Here is a 10,876-nt window from a genome sequence, read left to right as displayed (position 1 = left end):
TCAAAAAGTAGAAATATATTGACATCAATAAAATAACGTAATTTTTATCACATATATGCATGATATTCCAATAGGGTCAAGGTTTCCTTAGGCACCATTAAACTAGCTAAATAGGGAGAATTAGATGGAAATTAAGTTTACTTGGTTAAAAATAATAGTTTTCATCACCATGTGAAGATATGTCATTATATGTTTAGTCTTTCAACTATAAATAGGCATGGATAAGAGTTAGGAGATTACACAATAAGGAAAGGTCCCAATATGTGATCTAAATTATACAATTTACAACAATATTTTATTTTATTTTAAATTTCAAATACATGAACTTTTAATTATATTTATGATAGAGAGAGATGAGTACATCCATGACTTCCAAGTAGTGAGTAACTTGCAAGAAGAAAAATAGAGAGTCATAATCCTACTACCTACATATCATGAAAATGATAATTATTGAGTATTGTGTCTAAAAAAATCCCCATGCAAGTTTGATAATTGATGACATAGACCAATGATTTAGTATCCTTAATGGGTGTCAATTGTTACAGCTATAGAACATATCTTAACCATTATAAAATCTATGTCAAAAATTGTACAAAACTTACATAAAAATTAAACAAATAAATATGAAAATTATCTTAGAAAATGAAACAAAACAATCTATAACAAGGTAACGAAGTCCAAGACTAGATTTTTCAAGGAAGATATTTTCTCCAATCCATTCAAAATTAAATGAATTAAATTATAGGTTTGAATATAATACCTTTAAATTAGTATTGCATTTCCATCTGCAAACATTTATTGTAATTTCAATTATACAATTTGGGAGAGAGAATATTTTGTTTTGATTTCTTCTTCATGATCTTCAACCTCTCCTCTTTCAACTTCTTGTGTTCTTGCTCCTTCCCATGTCTCTCATTATTTTTTTAAATCTACAATTTTATTTTATTTTATTTTCTTCATACTAGGCCTCAAAACATCAAAACATGCCTTTTAAAAGTAGCATCTTATAATTTGTAGCTCCTAAAAAACTTGCATATTTAAATAACAATAGACTTCTATGACTTCCATTTATCTATGATAGAAAATGGACTAAACTAGGGGTGTTGAATCTGAATGTTTTAGTATGAGAAACAATAAATTGCTGACTAAAATGCTTGGTTATTGGATTTTTACCTCCTTCAAAATGGTAATGGAAAAAATATATATTCAGTCACTCAAACTTAATATATTGGAGCCTCTATTATTCTAAAGTTTAAAATAATTAAATTTTAACATGTGGAAAGTGAGAAAAGGGATCTTAGAGCTCATCACAATATTACACTAAAAAATATTGGTGAACCATTTTTCCATATGTAATTTGAATATGAAAATATCATCAAGCTACTCTAAAAATATCATTATGAGTAATCCCATCTTCATCTACGAGAATACAAGTAAATCAAGATTTATCTACTATAATGAAATACCAAAAATAGGCCAAGATCCAAGAAATGTCATGCCCCTCTTTACAACAATTTTTCAAAATTTTAACTTTTGAAACTGAAATGATTTTATATCATTGGAACTACATACAAAGTAGACGCATGCAAGGAAAATACGACTATAAATGAAACAATTTAATACTTTCAAACTAACCATAAAAGGCCAACCCCCTAGTTTTGGCTGCTTTTATATAAAAAACAATTATTTGGTTTTCATCTCCGATACCCAACACTTTATTGTGTGGATGAAAAACAAATCGAGCACCATATCTATGAGTAGAAATAATGCCTTGTATACTTCCGCTATATCTTTGCATATCTTTTCCATAATTCCACCTTATTTCTCAAGAGAACTAATTTCAATTTTTTATCATCCTTCTTTTGGAGATTGCATTTGAGATCTAACTATGCAAATAGATTTTGAAGTTCGTAAAGAATTTTTTTAAATAAAAAATCCATCAAGGTATTTTCAACATGGTTTTTCAAATTACTATTTAGATGTGCTTAGTGTTTTTCGCCGCCTCATTTATTGGATACTTCAGAGGTATTTATGGATTGAAGGTTTACACATGTACTATAATATTATTGAATTTTATTCATTTTTTATTAGTTAGTGATTATCTTGTCAAAATATTTTGTAATTGTATTGTAATTACATTTAGATTGTGAAATAATATGTTGCGTTTCTTTTTAAAGTGTGAGGTTTTTCTTCCAATTGATTTTTGTCCTTATGCACTTGATGCAAAACTAGTTTTGTTTATATCCTATGAATGTTTCTCCTTTTTAAAATTTTAAAGATGTAACATTTATTCTTTAATCTTATATAATATTTTTTTCAAAAAAAATTCACACACCTCAAGATTTATTTCACCATTTAGTTTATCTACTTCATCATTTAGTGGAATAAAATTACCCATGTATATAATAACTTCTTGCTAAAATCTTCCCAACATAATCTCGTATCATTTTAAAAAAGAATGCAAAAATTTAAGAACCTTAGGAGTAGTTTACTCTTATTCTCTTTACTCATAAAATGTCCTATAAGCTATCTATCTCTACTTTATGTATTGCATTTAAAATTTGACATTTTTTAATTATCTCAACGCTTCTCATTCTTCCCTATTAAGTATGTTTATCTCAACTTCTCACTAAGATTTTCTCACCCTTCTCTAAATATCAAATGATAAAATTAGACGAGCCATAAATTTTGGACAAAGCTAAGGTTGTTTTTAGAAGACTACTATTTTTACTAAGCTTAGATGTTGGCATGGAACTTGTTTCATTTTAAATTACCAAGCATTAACTAATTAAAACTCTTACAGATGTAGCTTCTAAAATTTCCATAGTATAATTTTGCTAACCATGTGAATCATTTGTCTCAAATTTCCAATTCGTTCATTGTTAGTTGAACATGCTTTCTTATGGAATCATAGTCATGTTTTGTACCCACTTGGTTGGAAATTTGTATTACATAGTATTGCAATGAAGAACAATGTGATGTATGATTTCATAATAAAAGAAAAACTTAATGAATTATGTAGAGGAAGATGCACAATAATTTTTTGGAAAACATATATTCATGCAGAAACTACCATTTATATATTTCACTCCAGTTACCCATGGTTTTGAATTGTTACATTGTCATAACATGTATAGGTTTCCCAGTAGACCAACATATAACTAAGTTTCCCTAATTGTTGTGCTTGGTATCAACTTAGTTGAAAATTTTCATTACATAGTATTGCAATGAAGAACAATGTGATGTATAATTTCATAATAGAATAACTCTTAACCAGTTATGGAGAGAAAGAAAAAAATAAGTTTTACTAAAATATGTATTCATTTGGAAAGTACCATACATATGTTTTGTTCTAGTTACATACTTCTAAATTGTTACATTGTAATATCAAAGCTAGGTTTCCCTACAAACTAGCATATAACTAGAGAAAATACATAATCAAATAATTGACTAGAGGTCAATTAGGAGATATAAAACAAATAATGCATTAGTGTTACATAAATATCTTATTTGGTGCAAGAGAATGATTGTAATCTAATCTACTAGACCTAGTCTAGATTGTCACTCCTAAATAATAGAATATCAAACATTTTATTTTTCTTGTTTCATTATTACATACAATGTTTAGTTGTTTAGTTGTGTAGCTTAAATATTTATTATACTTTATTGTTGTTTATACAATATTTTATTTTATGTTTCTAAATTTGATTTCTTTGTTAATTAAGTTTTAATGACTTTAATTTTTTTTTTTTTTGAATTATGTCATTCTCTTTGATTAACTTTATTTGATATAAAAATATTATTGTTATGAGTAGGAAAATATCTCAAATAAAATCCCACATTTTTAAAACACTTATTATTCACAATGTGTTGTTTTTTTAACAAGAGCTCTGGCCTATTGCAAAAAGGTTAAACAAAAAAGACATGAAAATTGAAATTGTAGTATATTTTAAAATATACTAGCGTGTGCACCTTTAAAGGGTGCAAGGGTTTAGTTGATAGTCTTGTATACTTTTGATGATGTTATTGAATAGTTATCCATAAACTTTCCTTTTCTAGTTCCCTATCCCCATCTTTATGTCTTTTTTATTCACACACATACACATTCCTTTCTCCCTCCCTATCTCTATCTTATCTTATCCCTAGTTACATTTTTTTCTTATTTATCCATGCTTGATTTCCTCTATTTTTCTTTGATTTGATCTATGTATGTGCTCTATTTATCTACATGTCCAATATTTTTCTATCACCTCATACATATTTATCATTGTCTCTCTTTATCTGCCTCCTCTCTTCTTTCTATTTCTCTCCATCCCACTCTTCCTCTTTGTATTTGCTTCTTGCAATGAGATTCTACTCCAAACATATAATATTAAAAAATAAATTTATTTGTGGTCTTCTTGAGACTACAACCTTCAAAAAATACTTTCTTTAAAAAATATTGTGACCTGATTTTAGCAATTCCATAAGTGATCCTCCCTTTGATGACTGTGACACACTTTATTTATGAAAAACTTTGCAGCAATATTCTTTGCTTTGTCAATAATCTCAATGATTCATTAACTCATTACACTTTATTATCAATGTTTCAATTATAGATGTACCAATGTTTAAAAATGAAAAATATTTTCCCTCTCATTTATCTCTCCTATTTTTTCTTAATACATTTTTGTACAAGATTGATTATCAGAACTTTATTTAAACATTTTATTTAAGTCTGTCAAAATAATAAGCATGGGGCTACCTACTCCACAAATTATTGCTAGAAATGTTGAGTAGCAATAGCTGTCCAAAATAAGCTTAGTTGCCAATTTACTTGTTATATTGACAGTTCTTTAAAAATTTAGACTATCATATATAGTTCAAAAGTGCAAAAATGACGAATGCAACCATCAAATTCTACACCTGGTTACAGATGTGTTATGGTAGATTTTAAAAAAAATTCTTGGACTTTTGTGCATGTCATGATATTTAATGCTCATTAATGCTTGTTATCATATTTATTCATATCTTTAAAAATTTAGGCTATTAATTCATATCAACCTGTCATATACAATTCAAAAGTGTAAAAATGACCAATACGATCATCAAATTACAGATGTGTTATGGTAGCCTTTTAAAAATTTTCTTTTTAAAAATTTGCTTGAACTTTTGTACATGTCATGATATTTAATGCTCATTAATGCTTGTTATCATATTTATTCATATCTCTTTTTTGTTATTTTTTTGAATTGAAAAATATTTTAAACTTTAACAAAATTAGTATTAACAAATAGGAAAATGAAAATTTGTGAATAAAAATTTAATTTATAAAAAAAAAAATTTAACTAATAAAAATTAAAATTAATTGATTGAGTCTACTCAAAACATTAACTAATAATTCTTTATATAAAACTTGACCCTTTTTAATTCAAAATATAAGACTAATTTATCTATTTATAAATATAAACAAATCTAGTCCAATTTTTATTTATTTTAATATAATGACAACTTTCATTTGAGATGCTTTTGTTACCCACACTATTCAAAACTAGTCATAAATAAACTTTATTGAGAATGTTTTATTTATGCCATTCAACCATTGACCAAAAAGGTTAAAATGTGATCCTCAATATGGCACAAAATTGTGAAGGCCATATATTTCAACTTTGTAAATGCAAGTTGAGGGGGAAAGTACTTTAAGTCTTTTCCTTCTTAACTTTATTCCACTTTCATGGAACGATATAAACTATGGGTTGTCTCCTTTTAAGAAAATATATTTGTTTTATTTTTTCTAGTTTTGAGGTCTCGACAAGAATAGATTGATATGGTCCCTATTATGTCTTGTAAAAATCAAATGTTCTATTTGACAACAATAAATTGGCATGGTCTCAATTATATCTATTAAGATTCTAACTATTCTACTTTTCTATTAAAATAACTTCTTAATTCTAATTTTGTTTTGAGAATAAGCATTTTGTTTTTGTGTTTTTTAATTGATAGTAGATGTACAATGTTATATTTTGACAATAATAAATTGACATGGCATGAACTATGTTGTTAAGAATCTGACTATTATAGAGTTTCTATAAAATTAACTTTCTATTTCTAATTCTATTTTAAAGTGAGCATTTTATTTTTATAGTGTGTAATCTTTATAAAAAAAGTCATAAACTTTCATTAGTATAGATTCAAAGATTAAGAGATATCTATATAATTTAATTTACAAGCGACTTTAACTATCCTTATATAGTTTGTCAATGTTGCAATATCCTAATAATTCAAACGTTGAAGTTATGTTGTCTTTCATTGGCAGTGAGGTTGGCTGTCAAGAATGGTCAAGGTTGGCTCAGAGAATGCTCTACATTGATATTTCTATGTGTGTGGTTTGGTGGACATATTCATAGCATTTGTGTATTGTTCCACTTCAAATATCTTCTATTGGTTTTCTTTGTAAGAGAAGTTATGTTTCTTTGTGTTCAACACTTTTCCTTTTGTTTGTCTCTAACTCAGTTGATTAAGATGATTTTTTAATACCTTCTTAGTTTGAATATAATTTTAAGGAAGCGTTACAAGGTTGATATGGATCTTGTTGTCACATGTTGAGATTTTCATGAAGTTGTGAGATTTGTAGAATATTTTTGGGTCAACTGATTCATGTGTTCTAATAGCTTTCTACATGTTATGTTTGGTGCTAACTTTGGAGGATGTTGCAGCGTGTGCAATTTAATTAGTTGATTCGTAGGTCCCCTTTATCTCCTAGGGTAGAATGCAATAAGTATAGGTGTTCATAGTGGTCAACTTTGTATAAATGATGTTTATCTATAATGTAGTTGACCTAGTTATGGTATATATTGGCACATAGATGGTAGATTTTGTGTGTATTAAATGTGAAGTTAGTGTGATGAAAAATTGAAAGATCACAAGTATAAGTGTTGAGTTTGATAGAGTTGTTGATCAAGGAATCCTATATTTTTTAAGTCATTACTACCATATGCTTGCTAGATTAAATATGTTTTTAACAACTTTGGCATACCTCTATCTTTCCCTAAGATCACGTGTTAAATTTTATGTGTCCTTGTTTATTTTCGTAAGGTTGTGTGTCTTATCTTACAAGTCCTTTTTATGAGAAGTGAGCTCCTTGGCTCATGTCCTTAACATTTGCAACAATTTTTTATTCATTCAGTAATTGTGATTCTCACTAAAAAATTTCCAATTTTGTTTTCTACATAAAATACTCATATTCATGTGTCTATATTTTCATAGCAAATGTTAGAATATATAGTCCACCAATATAACTAAGAGGGAGGGGGTGTTGGGTTGAATCAGTTATCCAACTATTATCATAATTATCAACCTTAAACAAACTTAACCATATGAGTAATATAATCAAAAACCACAACAAGATACTCATACACAATAATACCAAATATTTTAACTAGGGAAACCCTTGATTAGAGGGAAAACCCTAGTGGGGAAGGTACCCACAAGATGATGTAATAATATCAATGTTCCTTGTTAGAGGATGGAACCTATTAGGAGTCTATGAATACATTCAATACATATGAGTCCTTGACACCTTGTTAGGAGTTGTGGAAGACAACTAGACCCATTGCCCAAACAGCTTCAAGGATAAGACCAATGAACCCACTATCCAAATGATCTATGTATTATTCCTTGCAGAATAATAGAAATTAATAGTACTTCCTTCCTCTATCTTGTCAACTGGACCTCTACTCCTTCTAGTGTTGTGACCACATCAAAAATATCACATCCAATCCCTTGGATTGCTTACACATATTCCTCAAACATTCTACTCATTTTTTCACTTTGCACTTCATATAATGATCACAACACTCACACTCTCTTTACAAACAAGGAAAACATATTTCCTTTATACCATATCTTCAAACTAATTGCTTGAGTCAACCTTGAGGCTTTCCCAATTAATTATAATAAGATAATTAATTAATTACAATTACAATAACACTATCAGCTCACAGTCTATATATAACTTCACACATGTGATACTAGGGCTTGCACACTTGCTGGTGTCACCAATAGGCTATCCTTTGTTACTGGTTGACTATACATCTCTACATTGCATCTCAGATGTAACCTAGCAAACAAACATCAGTAATTTCTTTCCTAGTACTTTGTTTCTGTACTACTCTCTGTAAATCAGTCATAACTTTTGTATGTCTTCAACTTAGACTCTGAACACTAAAAAATGTTATCAAGACACTATGTTGAACATGTCTATGATTGCACATCACCAACAAATCAAAATATTATTCATACAACTAATATCTATGTCTGCTACTATGGCAATCTTCACAAACTAACTGCTATATTGATATCAATGAAAAACACAGTCATGAATGCAACATGTCAATACTTTCCAATGCTTAGGATACTCCCCCAAAGTAGTATCATCAACATTCACAGTAATAGAAACATCTTTCATTGATTGTTAGTTTTATAAATATAATTGATAACTAATTATATGACATAAAAGTTTTCAATAAAGAGTTAAGACTAATTTAGCATCCTCTTAGTCTTATGGTGCATTCAACACTTTTTACTAGTCATTTATCTTGTTTGATGTAAAGCTGAGGATTAAGAGTTATCCATTTTTTCTAAATTTACCTAGTACATAAGCTAAATCATATAATTTATGAGACATGCATTTAACCCAAATCATTGACTCCATGTGTCTTTGAGACAAGTATTAATGAATATCTAGTATGACCTCTTATAGTCTAAATATTTTACAAAATTAATTAAACTTAAATTTAGATCATAGGTGATATAACCAACATTCATAGAATATGGTTCATTATCAATAGCAACATTGACCAAATACTCGAGAACATTGATATATGAACCATTAAGCTTCACTAATCAATGAGTCACTTGATGTTTGCATACGTAGAGGGTGACATTTTATCCTTCATGGAAAGTATGGGTGGTGGTTATGATGAGATTGTGTCTCGGCAATCTATTTCTTCCTAGAACAAAAGGAGGGTCACTGTATAGGCTATTTCCTTCAAGATAAATGAGGAGGTCATTGTGAAGGTTACAAGCCTTTTTATGGAGGGTTGTAAGTGGAAGAAAACCATTTAAACTTTAGACTATGAAAAACTTAACCATTTTTTTAGAGCCCCAAAGGAGAAACATGTGAAGAAGAAAGGTGGTTACAATAGGGAGGATTTTTGAATATCTCACCCCACTTTTTCCATATCATCATGAACTATTTCATGTTGGAAGGTAAGTTTGTTGTTTTCTACTTTTTATCACCTTCCCTTTCTTAACCATCTCAAGAACATGAACCACATTTCTATTCAGTTTTCTCTCTTGTATTTCATGGAATGTAATGTTGAGGCAATTAGAAAATGTAAGGATAATTTTATTTTTTATTAGGACATTTTTATAGTTCATGTAAATTCCACCTAGCCCTCTTCCATTTTATCAATGCGTCTATTCATGTTGTTAAAGAGACTACCCCATCTGGCTCAACCCAAGATGTGAGTACCCTTCAAGTTGGGACTAGAAGGAAAAGGTGTATCATTAACCTTCCAAAAAATGAGACCATTTCTCCTCACAAATCCAAGGACACTTGAAAACCAAGTATTGAGATCCCCTTCACATGTAAGGATTAGAGAGATAGAAATAAAAACTACATGCTAATATAACCAATATCACAAAGGAATAAAGCATACATAAACAAATAGAAAACAAAAAGATTTAATGTAGTTCACATAATTCTTGGGCTATGTCCACCAAACAAGAAGTCCAATATTATTATCCAATGATTTCAACCTGATTACAATCTATAATCCCTTTCAACTCAATACCGTCATAAGGAGCTACTACATCATCATACATCATAAAATCCCTAACCCTAATCCATTTTATACATGATGTAAGGACTTACAAAATTAATGCTAGAATAAGTTGTCTAGAAGGAGAAAATAACTCCCGGTGCCTTTCATAATAGTAAATTCAGTTTTGTCTTTGAGGTTTCTCCTCAGGTGCAACACAAGGACCCCTCCTTGGGAATTTCCCATGGACCATGCATGGGGAATTTCCCTTTGACCCCTTGCATGGGGGTACTACCCACATCCCCCATAGGAAAAATTGAGGGAAAATTGCACCAAATGAAGTAGGAAAAATTTAACCTTTGAGTCTGATTAGGCTCCACATAACATCATCACCCATGCTAGGTCACTAAAGAAAAGAGAAAAGGTAGTCTACAATGTATATTGGAGGAAAATATTAAAACCCCTAGAGCTCTTAGGTCTAATATGATTGTTAAGGATAAATTCAAATAATCTCTCAAGGCTAATGATTCCATGGAGTCAAGTGACTCTATTGTTAAAGCTACTGATGAGTCTTCTACACACTATTCTAGATAGAAAAAAGAGCTCCCCTTGGTAGATAAGTAGACTACCCCTCCCCTCCCATTATCCCAATTATACCCCATAATCAAAGAAAACCTTAAGAAACTCCCTCATTAGAAAATGTGTAAAATCCTAGTGAATCCTATATTATCTTGGGAAAAAAATTGTACTAGAAATTATATTAATTTTAAAGGAAATTTTTTTATTTGTACTAGCAATTTATTTTCAATCATATGAAAATTCTATAAAATCAGGTTGAATTTTTCATTATGGATCATAATTAATTTTTAGGCTTCAAGGTTAAATTTTTACCGCTTTTATCATTGCAATTTCCTTCTAAGTTATTGAATGGGGGTTTGGGGGCAATGCCCCTAATATGGGTTCAAGGGGCCCCAAAAACTCAAATGACTATTAATATTTTATTAAGGAGCTCCAAGTTAAACTTATATCATCTAACATATAGTAACCCTATTTTTAATGTCATGGATGATCCT

The sequence above is a fragment of the Cupressus sempervirens genome, chromosome 6, assembly GCF_028749045.1.
Source record: "Cupressus sempervirens isolate cs-2001-9-10 chromosome 6, ASM2874904v1, whole genome shotgun sequence".
Lineage (NCBI taxonomy): Eukaryota > Viridiplantae > Streptophyta > Pinopsida > Cupressales > Cupressaceae > Cupressus > Cupressus sempervirens.
This window is presented reverse-complemented; position numbering follows the sequence as displayed.